The sequence below is a fragment of the Mus caroli genome, unplaced genomic scaffold, assembly GCF_978045245.1.
Source record: "Mus caroli unplaced genomic scaffold, Mus_caroli_1 scaffold_5, whole genome shotgun sequence".
NCBI lineage: Eukaryota > Metazoa > Chordata > Mammalia > Rodentia > Muridae > Mus > Mus caroli.
Window position 1 is genome coordinate 139,759,245 of NW_028227260.1, and position 12,166 is coordinate 139,771,410.

The following is a 12,166-nucleotide window of genomic DNA, read 5'->3' on the forward strand; positions in this document are numbered from 1 at the left end:
TAGCCAAAATAATAGGAATTCACTATAATTAATTTAACATGCACAATAATATGAAAAATTCAGCAAAATAAATAGATTTGGGATGCTCAAAGAATCCAGAATAAGGATAAATCCTATTACTGATAAAAATGTCATAAAGCAATGTAACAAATAAGATAACAGACAAGCAGTTTTAAAAAGTAATTCTATTAAAAATGCCATCAAGGTGTAAGGGAGATGGGTCAGAAAGTAGCAGCACTTGTTCTTGCAGTCATGAGAATCTGAGTTCAGATCCCTATCCCTCAAGTCAAAACTGGATGCAGAAGTGCAGGTCTGTTATCCCCATGCTTGACTAGGCAGAGGCAGAAGGCAGAGACTGGGTGATAACTAGAAAAGCAGGCATGTCTAAGTTCAGGAAGAGACTGTCTTGAGAGAATAAGTCAAAGAGTGATAGAACACAATTTCTAATATCCTCATGTTGCATCTGTCTATGCTCACACAAACCTGTGCACCCACATACATTCATGCACTCAAGAAAAATTAATTTAAAATAGCATTAAAGTAAAAAAAAATGATAGATAAGATGAATTAAAGGATCAATATGCTGAAAGTCCACAAAATAGGGTAGTCTTTCAAAATATAATCATTTAAGAGTATTATAAATAGACAAAAAAAAAAAACCAAAAAAACAAAACAAAACAACAACAACAACAAAAAAAAAACTAACACAAGACCAGAATGTTTCCCTAAGAAGAAATGGACACAATTACATGAGAACCCATATTTTGATCATTTACAAAATAAAAACATGGGCTGGATATGTAGCTCAGTTGGTAGAATGATTGCCTAGTGTATAGGAAGTCCTGATTTCAGTTCTCAGCACCCAATAAAGAGGTCAAGGTGGTATATGCCTGTCTTCTCAAAGGCACTGTCTACTTCATAGCAAGTTTGATTCCCGTGTGCTACAAAAAGACTTTTTCTAAAACAAAAAATAATCAAGAACTTTCCAGAACTGAAAAAACATAGGAACTTTTGGGTGAATAATGAAATTTATTTAGAAGAATAAATAGTTACACATTCATTGAAACAAGAAAAATTATAAGAAAACAGCAAACCATCAGATTTAGAAAGTTGATCTTTATGATCATTTTGAAAGCTACTCAAGAAATAAGTCAAGTTACAGAGAGCAACAGTTATTTTTCAGCAAAAGATAAGGCTATCTTTTAAAGACTAGATTGAAATATTTTCAACTTGATTTTATAAGCAACCCGCCGGGCGTGGTGGCGCACGCCTTTAATCCCAGCACTTGGGAGGCAGAGGCAGGCGGATTTCTGAGTTTGAGGCCAGCCTGGTCTACAAAGTGAGTTCCAGGACAGCCAGGGCTATACAGAGAAACCCTGTCTCGAAAAAAAAAAAAAAAAAAAAACCAAAAAAAAAAATGTCTATAAGCAACCCAATTATCACTCAAAAAGAAAAAAAACTTGGAATTCATAAGGAGGAAGTAATACGGATAAATACTAAAATTGATACAACATGTTGATTATTGTAAAAAATAACTTGTTTTCTATTGAGAAATAAAACATTTATGGCTGGGGAATATGTTGTATGGTCCATATGATCTAAAATGATCTAAAATAGCTAAGCTTTGTGTTTTGAATGAGTGAGTTAATTATTAGTAAGCATAAGTTAAAGAATAGGTAGTGAGTAGCAGATAGAGAGAAACAGCATAGTTTTATACTGAGGCTTCATCAAACTGGGAGATCACAATATTTAGTAGAGATGGCTGGAGTAGCTCTATTGGGAGAGTAAACAAACACATCACCTAAACCCACTTACAAACATCCAGCAGAAATTGACTGGGGAAGCCTTATGGAGACAGCCAAAAGGATTTTGCAATTTAGAGACTTTCCTGTGCTTAGCTGAATGTTCTCCCGTGTGAGGTTTCCAAGCAAAAGAGCAAATAGCAGCATACAGATAAAGACACTAGAACAGCTACTTATAATCATCCAGTAGAAACCCACTGAAGAAGTTGAGGCTATCAACTAGAGTACCCGCACTGAGTTTCTGGTCCAGAGTCCTCTCTGCTCTCTCCATGTATGTGTATTTTCTATGGCTGAACTTAGGTTTCACACTCCCACTACAGACATTTTTATATCATGAGATAGAAATAATAGCCTTTGTTGGAAATTGGTGAACTCTAGCTGTTTTCAAGGACACAATAGTTTTACTATTAAGCTGTTTTGCTGTTCTTTTCTCTCCTGGCCACACAGATAGCGACATTCCTCCACCCACCCGATTCTTAGGTTCAGGGAATGTTTGTTCAAAGAAAGTCACCCTGACCCACCCTGACCATTGCTGAAACCTTCTATTCAAAGGTGCTATTGTTAGAGGCTCCTAGAAATCTGTCTTGACTTTCCACGTCCTCGTGACTCTTAACTGGTAATTTTTGGTATTTTCCAACAACACCCTTCCCACCTCCTTGAGTTATGGTTTCATCCACTTACCCAGCTACTCAGGGTGCTACAGTCCTCTACCCCTGCATGGTGTTTGACTGTGGGCCTGAGAGCGCTCTTGAAATAAAAGTCCTCTTGCAGTTTTCAGCAAGACTTTTTCTCGTGAGTGATTTGGGGTGTCACCTCTCCTGAGTCAGAATATGGGGGAGTCCTCACATTATGGGTCTTTCAGTCAACCTCAGGTCTTCAGATGTACCAACACAAAATGTACTGGCTGGTTTTGTGTCCATTTGACACAAGCTGGAGTTATCACAGAGAACAGAGCCTCCCTTGAAGAAATGCCTCCATGATATCCAGCTGTAAAGCATTTTCTCAATTAGTGATCAAGGGAGGATGGCCCAGCCCAAGGTCAGTGGTTGTGGGACAATGGGCTATGTACAGATAGGTTGGTCTCCAGTCAAGCTGAGGCGTGAACCCCAGTGAAACCCAGTGGTGTTAATTCCCACCTACATGGGACAGAAGGTGTTCCCTTATGTCTCCTGGATCCCTAGCTCCTGTTGAAGTTACTGCCCTCATAGCCCCTACAGCCCCCACAGGAAAAGTGTGTGGCTAACAGTCACGTAGACTATGTCCCAAGCTTCTGACCTTCAGGCTAGACTCCTCCCAGCAAGATAACAATCCCACTATAAGAGGGGCTGCTTGGCCCCTCCTCACTCTCTTAAACTTTTACTTTCCTTACTCTCTCCCTCTTATTCTCTCCCTCTTATGCTAGCCTTTCTTCTTTCCCTCTCTCTCCTTTTCCCCCTTCTCTCCTCTTAGCCATGGCCAGTCTCTCTCTCTCTCTCTCTCTCTCTCTCTCTCTCTCTCTCTCTCTCTCTCTCTCTACCTTTTCTCTTCCCCCCTGCCTTTCTATAATAAAGCTCTAAAACCATAGACTATCTCTGTTTATCAAGTCTCGCTGTGCTTGGACAATGGGATAGGCTTTCTCCTAATGAGATGTTTCTAACCTCCTGATGGAATGCCTTCCTGTGCTCCAGCCACGGACCAGACTTAGGACTGTCGCCTGATTGGGAACCTTCTCCCCCTACCCTCTCTTCCCATATCTCTGGGGCCAAGAATGTCACCCTGGAGCCCCTATTCTGTTCTCATCTCCTCTGCTGTATCCAGTGTGGGATGCTGGAGACTGAAAACCTGGTTCAGGGGCTGCCCTTTGTCCACCCCCTGCTGAGTGGGTTCAGTGGCTTCATCCAGCCAGATGCTCACCCAGGGCCAAGAGGAAAGCAGAGTTTGGAGTTTGCTCAGCTGATTTCCTGTCTTGATTTGGGAGTCACAGTTAAGTGATTGGATGGATCTCAGAAGAGACATTGAACTTTAGACTTTTAACATTTTTGAGACTGCTACAGACTATGGGGACTTTGGAAGCTGAACTAAATATTTTTTATTATGCTATGGCTAGATATGCCCCCCCATAGACTTGTGTTTGAACAAGCCTATGAGGGCCAGGGAGTGGAATGTCATGGTTTGAATATGCTTGTCCTAGGGAGTGGCACTATTTGGAGGTATAGCTTTGTTGGAGTAGGTGTGTCACTATGGTCGTGGGCTTAAGACTCCCACCCTAGCTGCCTGGAAGTCAGTCTTCTACTAGCAGCCTTCAGATGAAGATGTAGAACTCTCAACCCTGCCTGCACTGTGTCTGACTAGATGCCACATGTTCCTACCTTGATAGACTGAACCTCTGAACCTGTAAGCTAGCCCCAAATATATGTTGTCCTTTATAAGACTTACCTTGGTCATGGTATCTGTTCACAGCAGTAAAACCCTAACTAAGACACATAAGAAAACAGACACATATACATACATACATACATACATACATACATACATACATAGGCACAAAATAGCAGTGTGGACATTAATCATAATATTGGCCCATATTTATTGTGTGCTATATACTCCATTAAATATTTTGCATGTAATAATGAATTTTTATTCTCACAAAAAAAGTCAATGAATAAAATTCCCTCCTCACCATCACTATCAACACCCTGCCACTATCATCCTTTCAATTTTGGAAATTCAGGAAAACCTTTCCTTATAGTTATAAAATATAAATGACAGAGGACAGATTTGAACACCGCTGCTGTGACTAGTTGCCAACACATGGTGTTTCAAAAACAAATTGATGGCATTTAAATATTTTCTGAAACAGCATAAATTTAGTCAATAACCTCAACAAAACACAGTAATAATAATATAAATTTAATCTAGCCAAAATCAGAAAAGGTAAATAAAAAAGCAAAGACATGATAACAAAACAAAAGCAAATTCAAAATAGTTAGGTGGAATATGTAAAAATTGAAAACATATAATCACAATCTAGTATATATAAACAAATTAAGTTAAACTGATTATTCAAAAACAGGTCTAGACTGTACATGGTAGCAGAGAATTTTAATTCTAGAAACCCTGTCTCAAGCTAAAGATGTTAGCACAGTCCTTTAATCCCAGCATTTAGGGACATAAGCAGGTAGATCTCTGGAAATTCAGTGTCATCCTGGTCTACATAGCAGGCTCATACAATAAGAGCCTGGCTGAGGGGGTGGTGAGGCACAACCTATCTCAACAAAACAAGGTTAAAAAACTCCCTAAGAACAACATTCAAGGTTGACCTTTGGCCTCCAAATGCACACACATGTGTTTCTACATGTTTACCCGCATAGGTAAAGGATATGAAAACTTCCTAAAATCATCCCAATAGTTAAAGTACTTAAATCAACTGAGGAAGCATGGTCAGAAGTGTTGAATTAACTGCCATTTTTTTAAAAGACTGAAAATACTTAATCTATGGATTTACTCCAAGGAGCTAAAAAATAAATAACAAATCAAACCTTCATGTTTGTGCATACCTTTAATCCCAATAGTCAGGACAAATAGGCATGCAGATTTCTATGAGTTTGAAGTGAACCTGGTCTACAGAGCAAGTTTTGGGACAACCAGGAATACCATTGACTAAAAAATAAAATATAAAGATTGTAATAACAGTCTAGGATTACCTATCAATACAATGGAAATGAAGAAAGCAGCTTCACCAAATGAAAGACAAACTTAAAATACTAAAAAAAAAAAAATGGTCCAGTTTCTAGTAAAACTAGTTAATATTGAAAAGAAATAAAGGTAAAACATACAAGACTAGGGGGAAACACAGAAACCTAATCACCCAAAGATTTTTTTATATTAAAAATAAGTACTGGACCATCTAGAGACTGCCATATCCAGGGATCCATCCCATAATCAGCCTCCAAACGCTGACACCATTGCATACACTAGCAAGATTTTGCTGATAGGACCTTGATATAGCTGTCTCTTGTAAGACTATGCCGGGGCCTAGCAAACAAAGAAGTGGATGCTCACAGTCAGCTATTGGATGGATCACAGGGTCCCCAATGGAGGAGCTAGAGAAAGTACCCAAGAAGCTAAAGGGATCTGCAACCCTATAGGTGGAACAACATTACGAACTAACCAGTACCCCGGAGCTCTTGACTCTAGCTGCATATGTATCAAAAGATGGCCTAGATGGCCATCACTGGAAAGAGAGGCCCATTGGACTTGCAAACTTTATATACCCCAGTACAGGGGAATGCCAGGGCCAAAAAGTGGGAGTGGGTGGGTAGGGGATTCAGGGGGAGGGTATGGGGGACTTTTGGGATAGCATTAGAAATGTAAATGAGGAAAATACCTAATAAAAATATTAAAAAAATAAGTACTGTAAATTCTTATTTTTAGAACTCATAAAATTTTTATCTTTTAAACAGTAGTTAGTTTTCCCAAATTGGCTCACGATAAAACAGAAGCTAAAATGAATAATTAACTTTAAAATATTTAATTTTTAATTAAACAATCATCAAAGTCAAAGAACACAAATTTTAGATGATGCCCCAAGTATTCTTAATTAATTCTTCATGTTTAGGAAATGAGAAACATCAAAGTTATTTATGAACTCTCATACAACTTTAATCAAAAATAATAATGATAATAAATAATAACAAAAATTCCAAGCAGCCTGTATTTTGAATAAACAGGTTTTCACTAATCTCAAAAGATTAACAAATCCAGGGCTGACAAGGTTTCTTCCCCATGGATAAGAGCAGCTGCTCTGAAATCGAGAGGACTTTAGTTCAAAGTACCAGAACTCACATGAAAAGCCTACAACCCCTGGCATGGAGACAAGTAGACCACAGGAGCTAGATGGTTAGCCAGCCTAGCAAACAGTGACTTTGGGTTCAGTGAGAGATCCAATCTCAAAATAAGATGGAGAAGCTGGAGAGATGACTCAGTGGTTAAGAGCAAGGGCTGCTCTTCCAGAGGTCCTGGGTTCAATTCCCAACACTCACATAGTGGCTCACAACCATCTGTATGTAACTCTAGTCACAGGGGATCAGATACCTTTTTCTGATCTCCAGGGACCCTGCATATATGTGGTACACATGCATACACACACACATACACACACACATACATACATACATACATACATGTAAAACACCCATACATGTTTAAAATATTTTTTATCCTAAAAAAAGATGGGCTAGTCTCTACATGTCCCACATACAAGCACACAAATATGCATAGCATACACATACAAAGAGAAAGGGGTAAGAAAAGGGGTGTGTGTGTGTGTGTGTGTGTGTGTGTATGTGTGAGAGAGAGAGAGAGAGAGAGAGAGAGAGAGAGAGAGAGAGAGAGAGAGAGAGAGAGAGGAGAGAGAGAATTTGCCTGCACAGTGGTATACAACTATAATGCAAGCACTTGAGAAACAGGTAAGAGGAAAAGGAGTTTGAAGACAACCTTAGCTAAATAGTGTGGTCTAAGACCAGTATGGTATACATAGTAAAATTATGGTTTTAGGAACACAACAGCCTAAAGAAAAAAGAAGATTAATAAATAAATAAGACATGATGATTCACAGTGGTCCACATTTGTAATACTGGCACTTAGAAGAGTTAAGTAGGAGAATTGCCATGAGTTGAAGGCCACTATGTTCTATATAGTGAATTCTCTTGGACAGCCTTGACTATTGAGAAATTCCAGTAATTTATAAAAAAGTAAATACACTACTGAGCAAGATTGTTCCTAGAAATTAAAAATATTTAACATTCACGGCTAGGGATTTCAGCAGTTAAGAGCACTCAATCCTCTTCCAGAGGACCTAAGGTCAATTCCTGGCACCCCTACAGCAAGTCACAAACATCTGTAACTCTAGTTCCAAGGGAACACCCTCTGTCCTCTGTGGGCTCAGCACACATGATATATAAAAGCAAAAACAGCCATACACATAAAATAAAAACTGATTTTTAAAAGAATATTTAAAATTCAAAATATACTAAACTATTGATTTTTAAATTTTATTTATTTATTTGGTTGTTGTTTTGTTTTGTTTTTTGTTTTTTCCTTTGAGACAGGGTTTCTCTGTATAGCCCTGGCTGTCCTGGAACTCAATTTGTAGACCAGGCTGGCCTCGAATTCAGACATCTGCCTGCCTCTGTCTCCTGAGTACTGGGATTAAAGGCATGCACACTCAACCTAAATTATTATTTTTAATAAAGTAATAAAGGAAGAAAAACATACAATCATAAAAATGATGAAAATCTACTTAAGTGACCACAACATTAATCTGTAATTCTAAAATTACCAGCCTGTGGAGATAGTTCAGTTGGTAAAGTGCTTGCCACACATACATGATCCCCAGAATCCACATAAACATGTCAAGCATAGCAGGATGCACCTGTAATCCCAACACTGGAAAGGCAGATAAAGGATAGTACCTGGAGCTTGCTGACTAACCAGGCTAATAAAATTGGTGTGTTGCCCAGGTTCTACTGTCTTAAAAATATAAAGTGGAGAATAATGAACTGAAACATCTAATGTTGACCTCTGGCTTCTATATACATGCACAGAAATATGAACATGCTAGGCAAATGTGCTTGTGTACACATGTATGCACACATGCATGAACCCAGTTTCACACCCACACACAAACACACAAACACACACACACACACACAACATAGCAAATTAGGAACAAAATGAATATATTTTCTTATGAATAATGAGTATACATATGCTATAGAATGCCACATATTATAATCATACATATAATAACACCTACAAATAAAATTATAGAATTCACAATCAAGTCAGGTATATATGAAGAGTACCTCTTATTTAGTGTCATACTGGATATCCTACCTAATTCAATAAAACCACAAAAAAAATCTGAGAGTTATAAGAATCAGAGGCTGAGAAATGGCTCAGCATTTAAGAGGGCTTACTGCTCTTGCAGAGGACTTGAGTTCAATTCCAGTACCCACATGGAGGCTTACAATTACATCTAACTGCAGGTATCACCTTATTTTTAGACATTAAATTATCTTGCATAGAAAAATCAAGGGATTCTTCACAAGAAAAGCTCAGAAACGTTATTATTTCTGTGGTAGTTTAAATGAGAACTGTCCCCCATAAGATTCCGTATTTGAATACTTAGCCCTTAGTTAGTAGTACATTTTGGGGAGTTTTAGGACATATGGCCTTGCTGCAAGAGTACGTTAATAGGAACAGGCTTTGAGATTAAAAGATTCATTCCATTACAACTTGCTCCTTCTCTCTGCTTCTTGCATGTGGTTCATGAAGAATGATATTAGCTTGTTCCTGCCACCACATCTGTCACTAATTGCCATGGCTCCATTCTACCATCATGGACTCTTGTCCTTTTGGAACTATAAGCCAATATAAGCTCTTTCTTCCTTAAGTAGCCTTAGTCATGATGGTTTAGCACAGCGACAGTAACTTGAATACAGAAGTTGGTACCAAAGAGTTTTTTGTTGTTGCTGTTTTATGTCTCTCTCTCTCTCTTTCTCTCTCTCTCTCTCTCTCTCTCAGGAATATGTAGGATTTTGGAAAAGTAGATGAATACTGTAACCAGAGCTTAAGGGTCCATCCTAGTAGTAACTTGGAAGATAATAGTGCTGAGAGCAAGATAGACTGTGAAGGCACAGATCAAGAGGTTTCAGAGATGAACATTATTAGTAATTTGATTAGAGGCCATTATTGTGGTATTTTGACAAGAAATAAGCTGGTTTATGTCCTTGTCCTAAGAACTTCCCCAAGGTTAAATTAAACATGCACCAATTTCTTTGGTGGATGCAATTTCTTTTTTTTAATTAATTACTTTATTCATTTACATTTCAAATGATATCCCCCTTCCCAGTTACCCCTCAATAAATCCCACAGTGGATGCAATTCCAAGGCAGCAAAATATTGAATTGGTGTTATAGTTATTATTAGTAACCTATTCAGGTCCACAGTGCAAAAGAGCAAGTAAGGCAGAAATAAACAAAAGGTACAGTTTGAAGAGAATAAAAACACCAGTAAATTTAATGTTGGAGCCAACATTTAGCTCACTGAAAAAGATAAGGAGTTGAGTGCTCTCAAGGAGAGTCAACTTCTTTAGATCAAGAATAAAGGGAAGGGTGCCCTCAGGGTAAGACCGCACCCAACTAAGCTTCCAAATTGTGAAAAGGCCATTATTGTGTACATTCATTTTAGTTTAAGTTAAAAAAAAAATACAACCCACCTCTGTGACCACCTATGCCATTCACACAGGCTCACTGTATGTCAGCCATGTGGACTTTTTTATTTTGGGACTGTTCCAAGTTTTCTATTTTACAGCCTGTGTATCAGTAGCCCTGGGGGTGCTTTTCTGTCATCTTTTTCTAGGCTCTACTTACTGAAGAGTCTGTCAGCTGCCATTTGTAGGAGCAGAGTCTGGGGTGGGGGCCTAGCTCTACCTGGGGTCTGCCTTACAATCCTGATATCTCCTTCTTACAGTCCAAGTTTCTGCAATGTTCCTCTTGAATTGATTAGTTGTAAACCTCAATAATTTATTTATATTTTAGATTGGCTTACTTGTTCTTATATAAATTATATATTAAGTGACTTTTTTCAGGACAGATTTTCTCTGAACAGACAGCCAAGCTGTCCTAGAACTCACTATGTAGATCAGGCTAGCCTCAAATTCAGAGATCTTCCTGCCTCTGCCTCCCAATCTCTGGATTAAAGGCATGAGCCATAACCATCTGGGTATTAAGGAAAATTTTTACATTCACGCCTTTACATTTTTCAAATTAAAATCTATCACTTCCCCTTCTCTTTCTTTCCTCCATCCCCTCCAATACACTTCACTCCCTATCAAATTGATGACCTCTTTTTTATTTATTGTTATACCTATATAGTAGTTTAAATAATAATAATGGGTTTCATAGGCTCACCTATTTGAATGACTGGACACCAGTGTGCCACTCTTTAAGAAGCATTAGGAGGTATGGTCTTGCGCTCTCTCTCTCTCTCTCTCTCTCTCTCTCTCTCTCTCTCTCTCTCTCTCTCTCTCTCTCTCTGATTGTAGATTAGGATAAAGTTCTTAGCTATTTCTCTAGTACCATGCCTGCCTGCCACCATGTTCTCTGCCATGATGACAATGGACTAAGCCTCTGAAACTGGAAATAAGACCCAATTAAATGCTTCCTTTTATAATAGTTGCCTTGGTCATGGTGTGTCTTCACAGTAATAAAATAGTGAGTAAGACAATATATAAACACATAAATACAACCTACTGAATCTACCTCGTGTTGTGTGTATCTTGTCATCTCAGAGCTGGCAACTTTGTATCAGATAACCAATTATGGTGCTTATCCTTGGAATAGGCTAATTCTCCTCCTAATAGTTGCTTGGTGTATATAGTTCTTCGTCTACAGGCAATATATAGATGTGATTTCCCACTTCTGGATTAACATGCCTATTGGTATTGTCATTGTTCAGGTCTTGTTTAGGCAGCCATACTGACAAAGTATCATGGGTGTATCTTCCCTATCATTTCTAAAAGATAGAATATCACAGCAGTCTTCTTGTTACAACCTCTTACAATCTTTCCATTCTTATTCCTCAATGCTTCTGCAGCCTTCAGTACACAGTTATATTGTAAGTGTATTGAGGGTGGCCTCCCTATAATTAGTTGATCTCTGTATCATCATGACCTTTGGTGGTTTTCTGTAATGGTCTCCATTTTCTGAAAATGGAATTTTCTTTGGAGAGGGACGAAAACTACACTTACTTGCAAATTTCATTATTCCTTTTTTTTCTTTACAGCTGAATAGTATTCCATGGTGTATATGTAGCACACTTTCATTATCTATTCATATGTTGAGGACATTTAGGTTGTTTCCATTTCCTACTTATTGTGAATAAAGTTGAATAAAACCATATGGACCATGTCAGGAATCTGCATGTGATCTTTGTCCAGAGGCCACACTAATCTTCTCAGTATTGTTCTAATTTCAGTATATGTGCCCCCAAATCAAGCACAGGCAGAGTGTTTTAAAATAAATTACTTTCTCTCAAAATGATATATATTCAAGATAATTCTACTTCTAATCCCAGAACAGTTTTAAACATAGAACTAGAAGAGCTGATTCTAAAATTTACATAATTGAGATAAAGGCCAAGAATTTCAAAGAGAAAATATGAAGGAAAACCTAAGTTGCGTATCTTACCAGATATAAAGCTTTTTAAATAAAATCATATTGAGTGCTGTTATTTATTATTAGTTTAAACTATGATGAATAGACAATTCAGTTGATTTTATTAAGTGGCTATTAGAACTGGGGAGATGGCTCAGTCTATAA

General features: G+C 38.0%; 1 non-coding gene across 1 annotated transcript; it reads right to left on the bottom strand.

The window, feature by feature from the left end:
* Nucleotides 1-11,739: 11,739 nt before the first annotated feature.
* LOC115030132 (U6 spliceosomal RNA) lies at nt 11,740-11,846 on the bottom strand. Its single transcript, XR_003835757.1, has one exon. It is a non-coding gene; the product is annotated as a U6 spliceosomal RNA (small nuclear RNA).
* Nucleotides 11,847-12,166: the final 320 nt, after the last annotated feature.